Source organism: Aquarana catesbeiana, linkage group LG07, assembly GCF_042186555.1.
Source record: "Aquarana catesbeiana isolate 2022-GZ linkage group LG07, ASM4218655v1, whole genome shotgun sequence".
In the NCBI taxonomy this organism is placed as follows: domain Eukaryota; kingdom Metazoa; phylum Chordata; class Amphibia; order Anura; family Ranidae; genus Aquarana; species Aquarana catesbeiana.
Window position 1 is genome coordinate 247,041,296 of NC_133330.1, and position 12,675 is coordinate 247,053,970.

General features: G+C 45.6%; 1 protein-coding gene across 1 annotated transcript in view; it reads right to left on the bottom strand.

Moving 5' to 3' along the window:
• LRRC8C (leucine rich repeat containing 8 VRAC subunit C) overlaps positions 1 to 4,016 on the bottom strand; it is a 122,491-nt gene extending 118,475 nt beyond the window's left edge. Inside the window, exon 1 of the mRNA XM_073593179.1 lies at positions 3,721 to 4,016. The gene's annotated coding sequence lies outside the window, so the exon portion shown is untranslated. The remainder of the gene's footprint in view (positions 1 to 3,720) is intronic.
• Between the last annotated feature and the right edge of the window lie 8,659 nt (positions 4,017 to 12,675).

The window sequence follows — 12,675 nt, forward strand, 5'->3', positions numbered from 1 at the left end:
CAAACAATACCACCTACAGTTTATTAGCATTCACTGCATTATCAGATAGGAGAAAGGTAGGTACCAAGACAATGCAATACTTGTGACATGTGTGTATTCTGTACATCAACCTCTCTCAGCCTTTTTTAACACAGGAAGTCCTTCCACCAATACACAGTCTCAGGGAACCCTTCTAATAATTATAATGCTATAAATATATCTACAGCCCATGAGGCATTAGCAGGAACACTAAGCTGTATATACAAGAAAACATGAAATGTGGCATATCGAGCGTATGTGACACCCAGGACTACTCCATATGACAACATTATTTTCAGTGGGTCAGTGGGAAGAATTCTCCTTACATTGGAGGTCAGTGGGAAGAATACTCCTTACATTGGAGGTCAGTGGGAAGAATACTCCTTACATTGATGGTCAGTGGGAAGAATACTCCTTACAATGATGGTCAGTGGGAAGAATACTCCTTACATTGGGGGTCAGTGGGAAGAATACTCCTTACATTGGAGGTCAGTGAGAAGAATATTCCTTACATTGATGGTCAGTGGGAAGAATACTCCTTACATTGGGGGTCAGTGGGAAGAATACTCCTTACAATGATGGTCAGTGGGAAGAATGCTTCTTACTTTGGGAGTCAGTAGGAAGAATACCCCTTACATTGGGGGTTTAAGGGAAGAATTTTCCTTACACTGGGGGTCAGTGGGAAAAATGCTCCTAACATTGATGGTCAGTGGGAAAAATATTCCTTACATTGATGGTCAGTGGGAAAAATACTCCTTACATTGGGGGTCAGTGGGAAAAATACTCCTTACATTGGGGGTCAGTGGGAAGAATACTCCTTACATTGGGGGGTCAGTGGGAAGAATGCTCCTTACATTGGAGGGTCATGCTTCTTATATTGGTGGTCAGTGGGAAGAATACCCCTTACATTGGAGGGTCATGCTTCTTATATTGGTGGTCAGTGGGAAGAATTCTCCTTAAATTGATGGTCAGTGGGAAGAATTCTCCTTACATTGGTGGTCAGTGGGAAGAATGCTCCTTATATTGGAGGGTCATGTTTCTTATATTGGTGGTCAGTGGGAAGAATTCTCCTTACGTTGGGGTCAGTGGGAAGAATTGTCCTTACAATGATGATCAGTGGGAAGAATTCTCCTTACATTGATTAGCGGGAAGAATACTCCTTACATTGGGGGTCAGTGAGAAGAATATTCCTTACATTGATGGTCAGTGGGAAGAATACTCCTTACAATGATGGTCAGTGGGAAGAATGCTTCTTACTTTGGGAGTCAGCAGGAAGAATACCCCTTACATTGGGGGTTTAAGGGAAGAATTTTCCTTACACTGGGGGTCAGTGGGAAAAATGCTCCTAACATTGATGGTCAGTGGGAAAAATATTCCTTACATTGATGGTCAGTGGGAAAAATACTCCTTACATTGGGGGTCAGTGGGAAAAATACTCCTTACATTGGGGGTTAGTGGGAAGAATACTCCTTACATTGGGGGGTCAGTGGGAAGAATGCTCCTTACACTGGGGGGTCAGTGGAAAGAATGCTCCTTACATTGGATGGTCATGCTTCTTATATTGGTGGTCAGTGGGAAGAATTCTCCTTACATTGGTGGTCAGTGGGAAGAATTCTCCTTACATTGGTGGTCAGTGGGAAGAATGCTCCTTATATTGGAGGGTCATGTTTCTTATATTGGTGGTCAGTGGGAAGAATTGTCCTTACATTGGGGTCAGTGGGAAGAATTGTCCTTACAATGATGATCAGTGGGAAGAATTCTCCTTACATTGATTAGCGGGAAGAATGCTCCTTACAATGATGGTCAGTGGGAAGAATGCTCCTTACATTGGGGTCAGTGGGAAGAATACTCCTTACATTGGGGGGTCATGCTTCCTATATTGGGGGTCAGTGGGAAGAATTCTCCTTACATTGGTGGTCAGTGGGAAGAATTCTCCTTACATTGGTGGTCAGTCTGAAGAATATTCCTTACATTGGAGGGTCATGTTTCTTATATTGGTGGTCAGTGGGAAGAATACTCCTTACATTGGGGGGTCATGCTTCTTATATTGGGGATCAGTGGGAAGAATGCTCCTTAAATTGGGGGATCAGTGGGAAGAATACTCCTTACATTGGGGTCAGTGGGAAGAATTGTCCTTACAATGATGATCAGTGGGAAGAATTCTCCTTACATTGATTAGCAGGAAGAATGCTCCTTACAATGATGGTCAGTGGGAAGAATGCTCCTTACATTGGGGTCAGTGGGAAGAATGCTCCTTTCATTGGGGTCAGTGGGAAGAATACTCCTTACATTGGGGGGTCATGCTTCTTATATTGGGGGTCAATGGGAAGAATGCTCCTTACATTGGGGGGTCATGCTTCTTATATTGGGGGTCAGTAGGAAGAATGCTCCTTACATTGGGGGTCAGTGGGAAGAATACTCCTTACATTGGGGGGTCAAGCTTCTTATATTGGGGGTCAGTGGGAAGAATGCTCCTTACATTGGGGTCAGTGGGAAGAATACTCCTTACATTGGTGGTCAGTTGGAAGAATTGTCCTTACATTGATTAGCGGGAAGAATGCTCCTTACATTGGGGGGTCAGTAGGAAGAATACCACTTAAATTGGGGGGTTTAAGGGAAGCATTTTCCTTACACTGGGGGTCAGTGGGAAGAATACTCCTTACATTGATGGTCAGTGGGAAGAATACTCCTTGCATTGGGGGTCAGTGGGAAGAATGCTCCTTACGTTGGGGGGTCATGCTTCTTATATTGGTGGTCAGTGGGAAGAATGCTCCTTACATTGGTGGTCATTTGGAAGAATGCTCCTTACATTGGAGGGTCGTGCTTCTTATATTGATGGTCAGTGGGACGAATTCTCCTTACATTGATGGTCAGTGGGAAGAATTCTCCTTACATTGGTAGTCAGTGGGAAGAATGCTCCTTACATTGGGGGGTCATGTTTCTTATATTGGTGGTCAGTGGGAAGAATGCTCCTTACATTGGGGTCAGTGGGAAGAATACTCCTTACATTGGGGGGTCATGCTTCTTATATTGGGGGTCAGTGGGAAGAATGCTCCTTACATTGGGGTCAGTGGGAAGAATACTCCTTACATTGGGGGGTCATGCTTCTTATATTGGGGGTCAGTGGGAAGAATGCTCCTTACATTGGGGATCAGTGGGAAGAATGCTCCTTACATTGGGGTCAGTGGGAAGAATACTCCTTACATTGGGGGGTCATGCTTCTTACATTGGGGATCAGTGGGAAGAATTGTCCTTACATTGATGATCAGTGGGAAGAATGTCCCTTACAATGATGATCAGTGGGAAGAATGTCCCTTACAATGATGATCAGTGGGAAGAATGTCCCTTACAATGATGATCAGAGGGGGAGGGGAGTAAAGTGACTTTAGTTCCACTTTAATGGTGAAAAGCTGTGGACAGTGTCAGGCCTTCATTGATTGGCTGAACAGACCCACCTGGGTGGTCATCTCCCATACAATGTGAGGGTGACAAGGACCCCGTGTAGACAGCAGTGACACTACAGGGGACAACCTGTGGCTGTGAGTGGAAGTTGGACTGTGGGGTCCATGATGTGTGTCATAGGAGGAGAGGACTGTCACCCCCCGATCCGGGGGACACCCCACACACGTGTATAGAGAGGAGGAGGGGGACATCCCCGCACACAGGTCCCCATATAGCCCGGGCGGGGCTCCCATCACTCACCCCGATCCCGGAGGACTCGTCTATGGTGCTCCGTGTGATCTCAGCCGATCCTCATGTCTGCCCGGTGTGCCATCGCCTGATCCGCCGCCCCTCCGCTCTCCTCTCCGCCGCCTCCAGCCTCTTCTCCTCTCCTCTCCTCTCCTCCAGGACGATGCGGCCGATGCTCTGCCCAGCGGTGACGCACTCCTCCCCCAGTACAGAGGAGGGGAGGGGGAGGGGGTCCTGGCTCTGGTCTGCCCCTGTCATCGGCTCAGTGTGTCCTGAGTGTGAGGGGGGTAAAAATACAGAACAATATGAGGAAAAAGGAAGTCTCATCTATTTCTGCCTCAATGTCATCTATGGATGCTGCAAGTTCTGTCCCCGACATTCACACCAGATCACTGATATTCACATTAGATCCCCTAACATTCATACTAGATCCAATAATATTCCCGACAAATCACTGATATTCACACCAGATCGCTGATATTCACATTAGATCAGTATATAAAGAAGTGCCGCGCTGGATATATAAAACACAAACATTGGTAATATTAAATAGATATATGCTATAAGTGATCCGAACAAATAGTGCAAAAATCATATGATTTGTCCATACATGATCAAACAAATTAGATGATGAAATTGCTTCACTGTAGGGATATGTGTGTGGTTCCCACCACCGCAAACGCCTATCCTAATCAAATTTAAGGTGCATCAACAAACATAAAGTGTCCATAAAAAGTATGAAGTGACTTTGCTGTATGAGTAAATCTGTGACTTCCACCGTGATGAATGCAGCGAAGGAGCCGTGTGGGTTTGAAATTATGAACAGAACAGCGGCAGATAGAAGATGAAAGAAATGAGGAGTCTACCTTCCCTAGATTTGACCGAGCTGAAAGATATTTTATTATCGCTGGAAGTGACCTCTCCCGACTGGACTGCTATTTGGAGGCTTATGGTGACCGTCTGCTGACACGCATCCACCATCCCAGAAGAGACCCATTCCTTGAGAAGACAACACCCCAAATTGATGTTATCATGCCTCTGATTAGAGGCCGTCTGGTAAGCCTTTAATCTCTTCAAGGTGATGGGCATTCATCACGGTGGAAGTCACAGATTTACTCATACAGCAAAGTCACTTCATACTTTTTATGGACACTTTATGTTTGTTGATGCACCTTAAATTTGACTAGGATAGGCGTTTGCGGTGGTGGGAACCACATACATATCCCTACAGTGAAGCAATTTCATCATCTAATTTGTTTGATCATGTATGGACAAATCATATGATTTTTGCACTATTTGTTCGGATTACGTATAGCATATATCTATTTAATATTACCAATTTTTGTGTTTTATATATCCAGCGCTGCACTTCTTTTTATACTTATTTTGTGGTGCCCCTTATCAAGGTTATAGTGTATAGCTGCAGGATGTCCTTTCACAGGTTGTTACACTCACACAATAATAATTTTTTGCACACCTAGCGCAAATTTTTTCTTTAGAATTATTCACATTAGATACCCTAACATTCATACTAGATCCAACAGTATTCCCACCAGATCGCTGACATCAGAACCAGATCACTGACATTCACAGTAGATCCCCTAAAATCCACACCCAATCACTGATATTCACACTAGATCCTCTATCATCCACACCAGATCACTGACATTCACAGTAGATCTCCTGACATCCACACCAGATCCATGACATTCACATTAGATCCCCTAACATTCATACTAGATCCAATGATATTCTCTCAAGATCCCTGACATTCACACCAGATCCCCTAGAATTCACATCAGATCACTGACATGCACACCAGATCCCCTAACATTCACTCTAGATCAATAAATTCACACTAAATCACTGACATTCAGACTAGATCCCCTAACATTCACCTCAGATCACTGACATTCACACTAGATCACTTAACATTCACCCCAGATCACTTACATTCATGCTAGATCCCCACCATTCACACTAGATCCCATGACATCCACACCAGATCCCTGGCGTTAACACTAGATCCCCTAACATTCACCCCAGATCACTGACATTCACGCTAGATCCCCTAACATCCACACAAGATCCCTGCTATTCACACTAGGTCCCATGACATCCACGCCAGATCCTTGGCATAGCACTAGATCCTCTAACATCCACACCAGATCGCTGACATTCCCATTAGATCCCCTAACATTCATACTAGATCCAATAGCATTCCCACCAGATCACTGACATTCACACTAGATCCCCTAAAATTCACAACAGATCACAGATATTCACACCAGATCCCCTAACATTCACCCCAGATCACTGACATTCACACCAGTTCACCATCATTCACACTAGATCCCCTAACATGCAAGAAAGAGAGGGTTTGGGACTAAATGAGGTAGATCTAGCATGGCTAAAAGATGAGTCAATGTAAGAAGACACGTTTTAGTTAATACATTACAAAACATGACCTAGCTAAATGAGTACATGCATGGTAAACAAGCATATCAATCACATATTAACCAGATATTCATGAAAACAATCATAGCAACTTGGAGATGACATATTGAGATAAGACAGTTGTCCATCATATAGGATCGCTTGAAAAGCAACATGGGAGTGGATGAAATAAAAAACATCTACAAAGAAAATGGTGCATCAAAATTAGCCCGACGCACGTTTTGTGATTTCCAACCACATCATCAGGGGTGAGTGCACCAATGTCTGTAAAAAAGCATAAATAAAACGATATGTTGCAATGTTACACCCAAACATGAGGGGGACTATATATGTAAAGGAGGGGAGAAATGAACTCATCCCATTAAGTACTTACATGTCAATTAAGTCTAAACCATGTGAACCTGAAAACTGGTGGCTGCTAGAAATGTTTATCCCGGGAGCTGAGGAAGGGCCGCAGGAAAGACAGACGCACATCAGGATCCCCAGAAAAAAGGAGACAAGTGATCAAAAAGTAAGCCATTTGGGCTCCAATGCTATAAAAGTGAATAAAAGATAAGTACAAATGGCGTGTGGAAATAGTGGGAAAAGCCATACCTGCTCAGAAGGAAAAGAAGACTGCAGAGGGTATAAGAAAAATGATGAAAGCCAGCCAATGCTGTCTTCAATCAACCACTGAAAAGCATTGGCAGAAAGCCCGGCCAGGTGATTACACAATGCTGTGACAGAGACCCATGATCCACAGATCTGTGCAGTGTGCTGCTGGAGGTGCTGCCAAGAGAGCTAGCAAAGTGAAACGGGGATCCTTATGTGCTCAGAGTGACCAAACAGGCTCCTCCCAGCGTGGCATTGGCACAGCAAAAAAGGGGGGGCCCCCCTGTTGGAGCGATCAGAGCCGCCCACAACAGTGAGACGCATCTCCCCATGTGCTGGCCATGATTAAAATCCTGCTTACGCCAGCAACAGGATGCCCAGAGCATAGTTGCCAACATTGTAAAAAAAAATTTTAGGGACTCTTTTTTGGCTGTAGGCGGAGTCTTATTATAATTAGGGGCGGGGCATGCATTTGTAGGTGTGGCACAGGAGGAAAGTAAAAATGTGGCACGCTCCTCACGCCGCGTTGAAAATGGGCATGGTTTACACAAAATAGTGGGCGTGTCTTAAATAGGCATGGCTCAAAGGGGGTGTGGTTAGCGTCTGAGATGAACGAGGGATGGAGGGAGAGGGAGCGAGGGATGGAGGGACAGCAGCCCCAGATCCTACACAACAATAGAAATATGTGTATTCCAGAAAGTTTAACAATCAGCAGATAAAGAGACTCCAAACACCTGGTGTTAGCACTTCAATCATTCCGGCACCATGGTTGTTATGGTGTCAGGATGATTGAAGTGCATTATTTCTATTATTACATTGTAAAATTGTAAAATGAAATCATTCAACTCACCATAATGCCGAATCAGTGGGATCCCTGAGCGTTTCACCTGCCACGTCGCCTGCCACCAGCCATCCGTCCTTGCATCAGGTGCCCCCAGCAGAGTGCGTCCTTGCATCAGGTGTCCCAGCAGAGTCCGTCCTTGCATCAGGTGTCCCAGCAGAGTCCATCCTTGCATCAGGTGCCGCCAGCAGAGTTCGTCCTTGCATCAGGTGTCCCAGCAGAGTCCGTCCTTACATCAGGTGTCCCAGCAGAGTCCGTCCTTGCATCAGGTGCCCCCAGCGGAGCCCCCCTTACATCAGATGTCCCCAGTGGAGCCCCCCCTTACATCAGATGTCCCCAGCAGGGCCCCCCTTACAGCAGATGTCCCCAGCAGGGCCCCCCTTACAGCAGATGTCCCCAGCGGAGCCACACCTTACATCAGATGTCCCCAGCAGAGCCCCCCTTACATCAGATGTCCCCAGCGGAGCCCCCCTTACATCAGGTGTCCCCAGTGGCGCCCCCTTACATCAGATGTCCCCAGCGGAGCCCCCCTTACATCAGGTGTCCCCAGCTGAGCCCCCCTTTACATCAGGTGTCCCCAGCGGTGCCCCTCTTACATCAGATGTCCCCAGCAGAGCCCCCCTTACATCAGATGTCCCCAGCGGGGCCCCCCTTACATCAGATGTCCCCAGCGGTGCCCCCCTTACATCAGATGTCCCCAGCGGTGCCCCCCTTACATCAGGTGTCCCCAGCGGAGCCCCACTTACATCAGGTGTCCCCAGCGGTGCCCCCCTTACATCAGGTTTCCCCAGCGGAGCCCCCCCTTACATCAGGTTTCCCCAGCAGAGCCCCCCCTTACATCAGGTTTCCTAGTAGGTCTCCGCCGGCCACGTGATTACGATAGAACCACTGCCCCTTTCCATAACAGACCGGCAGCGGGGCAAAGTGGGGTGGTCAGAGCGAAGCGGGGCGGGGGGGTAGGCAGGGCGGGGCGGAGGGTGGGCGGCGACACAGGATCTCCATCTAGCAGCTCAGCCATGTTCCTGGTCTTTTTGAAAATGGCAGCCGGCGGAGACAAAGTCTCCGTCGGCCGCGGACCTCTAGCGGCGGCGGCGGAAAATCGTGAAAAAACAGGTTTCTCGGGATATTTCCCAGGAAACAAAAAAATCTGGAAAATAATCTACATCCCGGAAATATCCCGGGAAATTCAGGACAGTTGGTAAGTATGCCAGAGAGAGCGCCGTGTGCATGGCGTGGGGAGGTGTGGCGCTGATACTCAGTGGGACTGGCCCACCCAATCTCCCGCATCAACCATAGCTGGATGGGAGGGAAGAGCGAAGGCGCCCAATGCAACTCGCAGCTCCCGGGTAATGAGCACAGACCAGCCCACCAGAAAGGAATCACAAGAGGTCAGACAGACTTGACCTCATATTAAAAATGACTATGTGTAATATGAGTATTGACTCAGTATTAACATCGCTCTTAATAAAAGGCAGATGATAGATTTAGGGATGGAGATGTGTGACCCCACACACCTCATTTAAAGTCCCAAACCCCTCCTTTTGTTTTAGATCCCCTAACATCCACACCAGATCCCTGACATTTACACTAGATCTCCTGACATCCACACCAGATCCAATAACATTTCCAACAGATTACTGACATTCACATTAGATCCCCTAACATTCATACCAGATCTAATAACATTCTCAACAGATCGCTGGCATTCACACCAGATCCCCTAAAATCCACACCAGATCCCCTAAAATTCACATCAGATCACTGGCATGCACTCTAGATCCCCTAACATTCACAGCAGATCACAGACATTCACCCCAGATCCCCTGATATTCACTCTAGATCGCTAAAGGTCACACTAGATCACTGCCATTCACACTAGATCCCATGACATCCACACTAGATCCCCTAACATTCACCCCACATCACTGACATTCACACTAGATCCCCTAACATCCACACCATATCCCAGGCATTTACACTAGATCTCCCGGCATCCACACCAGTTCGCTGACATTCCTATTAGATCCCCTATCATTCATACTAGATCCAATAGCACTCCCACCAGATTACTGGCAGTCACACTAGAACCCTTAAAATCGCACAAGATCCCCTCAAATCCACATCGGATCCCCTATAATTCACACCAGATCACTTACATTTGCACTAGATCCTGTAACATTCACCCCAGATCACTGACATTCACACTAAATCCCCTAACATTTACCCCAGATCACTGACGTTCACACAAGATCCCCTAGCATTCACACCAGACCACTGGCATTCACACTAGATCCCCTAAAACTCACAGAAGCTCACTGACATTCACACCAAAACACTGACATCCACAGCAGATCACTGACATTCACACCAGATCCCCTAACATCCACACCAGATCATTAATATTCACACTAGATTCCATGACATTCACACCAGATCACTGACATTCACACCAGCTCCCCTAACATTCACACTAGATCCGCTAACATACACGCCAAATCACTGACATTCACACAAGATCCAATAACATCCACACCAGATCGCTGACATGCACACTAGATCCCCAAACATTCACAACAGATCACTGACATTCACACCAGATCACTACAATTCACACTAGATCCTCTAATATTCACAGTAGATCACTGAAATTCACACCAGATCAAATAATTTACACACCAGATCACTGACATTCACACCAGATCACCATCATTCATACTAGATCCCCTAACATTCACACCAGATCACTAATACTCACACTAGATTACCTAACATTCATACCAGATCACTGGCATTCACACTAGATCCCCCAATGGCCATACCACATCACTAATATTTACACTAGATCCCCTAACATTCATACCAGATCACTGGCATTCCCCCATATACCCTAACATCCACACCAGATCCATGACATTCACACCAGATCACTGACATTCACACCATATCCCCTAATATTCACACTAGATCCACTAACATCCACACCAAATCACTGACATTCACACAAGATCCAATAACATCCACACCAGATCGCTGACATGCACACTAGATCCCCTAACATCCACACCAGATCCTTGACATTCACACCAGATCACTGACATTCACACTAGATCCCTAACATTCACAATAGATCACTGACATTCACACAAGATCCAATACCATCCACACAAGATCACTGACATTCGCACTAGATCTCCTAACATGCACACTAGATCACTGACATTCACACAAGATCCAGTACCATCCACACCAGATCACTGACGTTCATACTAGAGCCCCTAACATCCACACCAGATCACTGACATGTACACGTGATCCCCTAACATTCACAACAGATCACTTACATTCATGCCAGATCACTAAAATTCATACTAGATCCCCTAATATTCACAGTAGATCACTGAAACTCACAAAGATCCAATAACATCCACACACAATCACTGACATTCACAGCAGATCACTGACATTCACACCGGATCACCACAATTCACACTAGATCCCCTAACATCTACACCAGATCATTAATATTCACACTAGATTCCCTAACATTCATACCAGATCACTGGCATTCACACAAGATCCCCTAACATCCACACCAGATCAATGACATTAAAACCAGATCACTGACATTCACATCAGATCCCCTAACAACCCAACTAGATCCCCTAACATTGACAACAGAACGCTGACATTCACACAATATCCAATAACATCCACAGCAGATCACTGGCATTCACACCAGATCATTGACATTCACACCAGATCATTGTCAGCCACACCAGACCCCCTAACATTCACACTAGATCCCTTAACATACACACCAAATCACTGACATGCACACTAGATCCCCAAACATTCACAACAGATCACTGACAATCACAACAGATCACTACAATTCACACTACATCCCCTAATATTCACAGTAGATCACTGAAATTCACACAAGATCCAATAATATCCACACCAGATCACTGACATTCACACCAGATCGCCATCATTTACACTAGATCCCCTAACATCCACACCAGATCACTCATATAAACACTAGATTCCCTAACATTCATACCAGATCACTGGCATTCCCCCCATATACTCTAACATCCACACCAGATCCATGCCATTCACACTAGATCACTGACATTCATACCAGATCCCCTAACATCCACACCAAATCACTGACATGCACATTAGATCCACACCAAATCACTGGCATGCACACTAGATCCCCTAACATTCACAACAGATCACTGACATTTACACCAGATCACTAAAATTCACACTAGATCCCATAACATTGACAGTAAATCACTGACATTTACACAAGATCCAATACCATCCACACCAGATCATTGACATTCACACAAGATCCAATAATATCCACACCAGATCACTGACATTCACACCAGATCACCATCATTCATACTAGATCCCCTAACATTCACACCAGATCACTAATACTCACACTAGATTACCTAACATTCATACCAGATCACTGGCATTCACACTAGATCCCCTAATGGCCATACCAGATCACTAATATTTACACTAGATCCCCTAAAATTCCTACCAGATCACTGACATTCCCCCATATACCCTAACATCCACACCAGATCCATGACATTCACACCAGATCACTGACATTCACACCATATCCCCTAACATTCACACTAGATCCACTAACATCCACACCAAATCACTTACATGCACACTAGATCCCCTAACATTCACAACAGATCACTGACATTCATACCAGATCACTAAAATTCAAACTTGGTCCCCTAACATTCACACAAGATCCAATACCATCCACACCAGATCACTGACATTCACACAAGATCCAATAACATCCACACCAGATCGCTGACATGCACACTAGATCCCCTAACATCCACACCAGATCCTTGACATTCACACCAGATCACTGATGTTCACACTGGATCCCTAACATTCACACTAGATAACTGACATTCACACAAGGTCCAATACCATCCACACCAGATCACTGACATTCACACTAGATCTCCTAACATGCACACTAGATCACTGACATGTACACGAGATCCCCTGACATTCACAAAAGA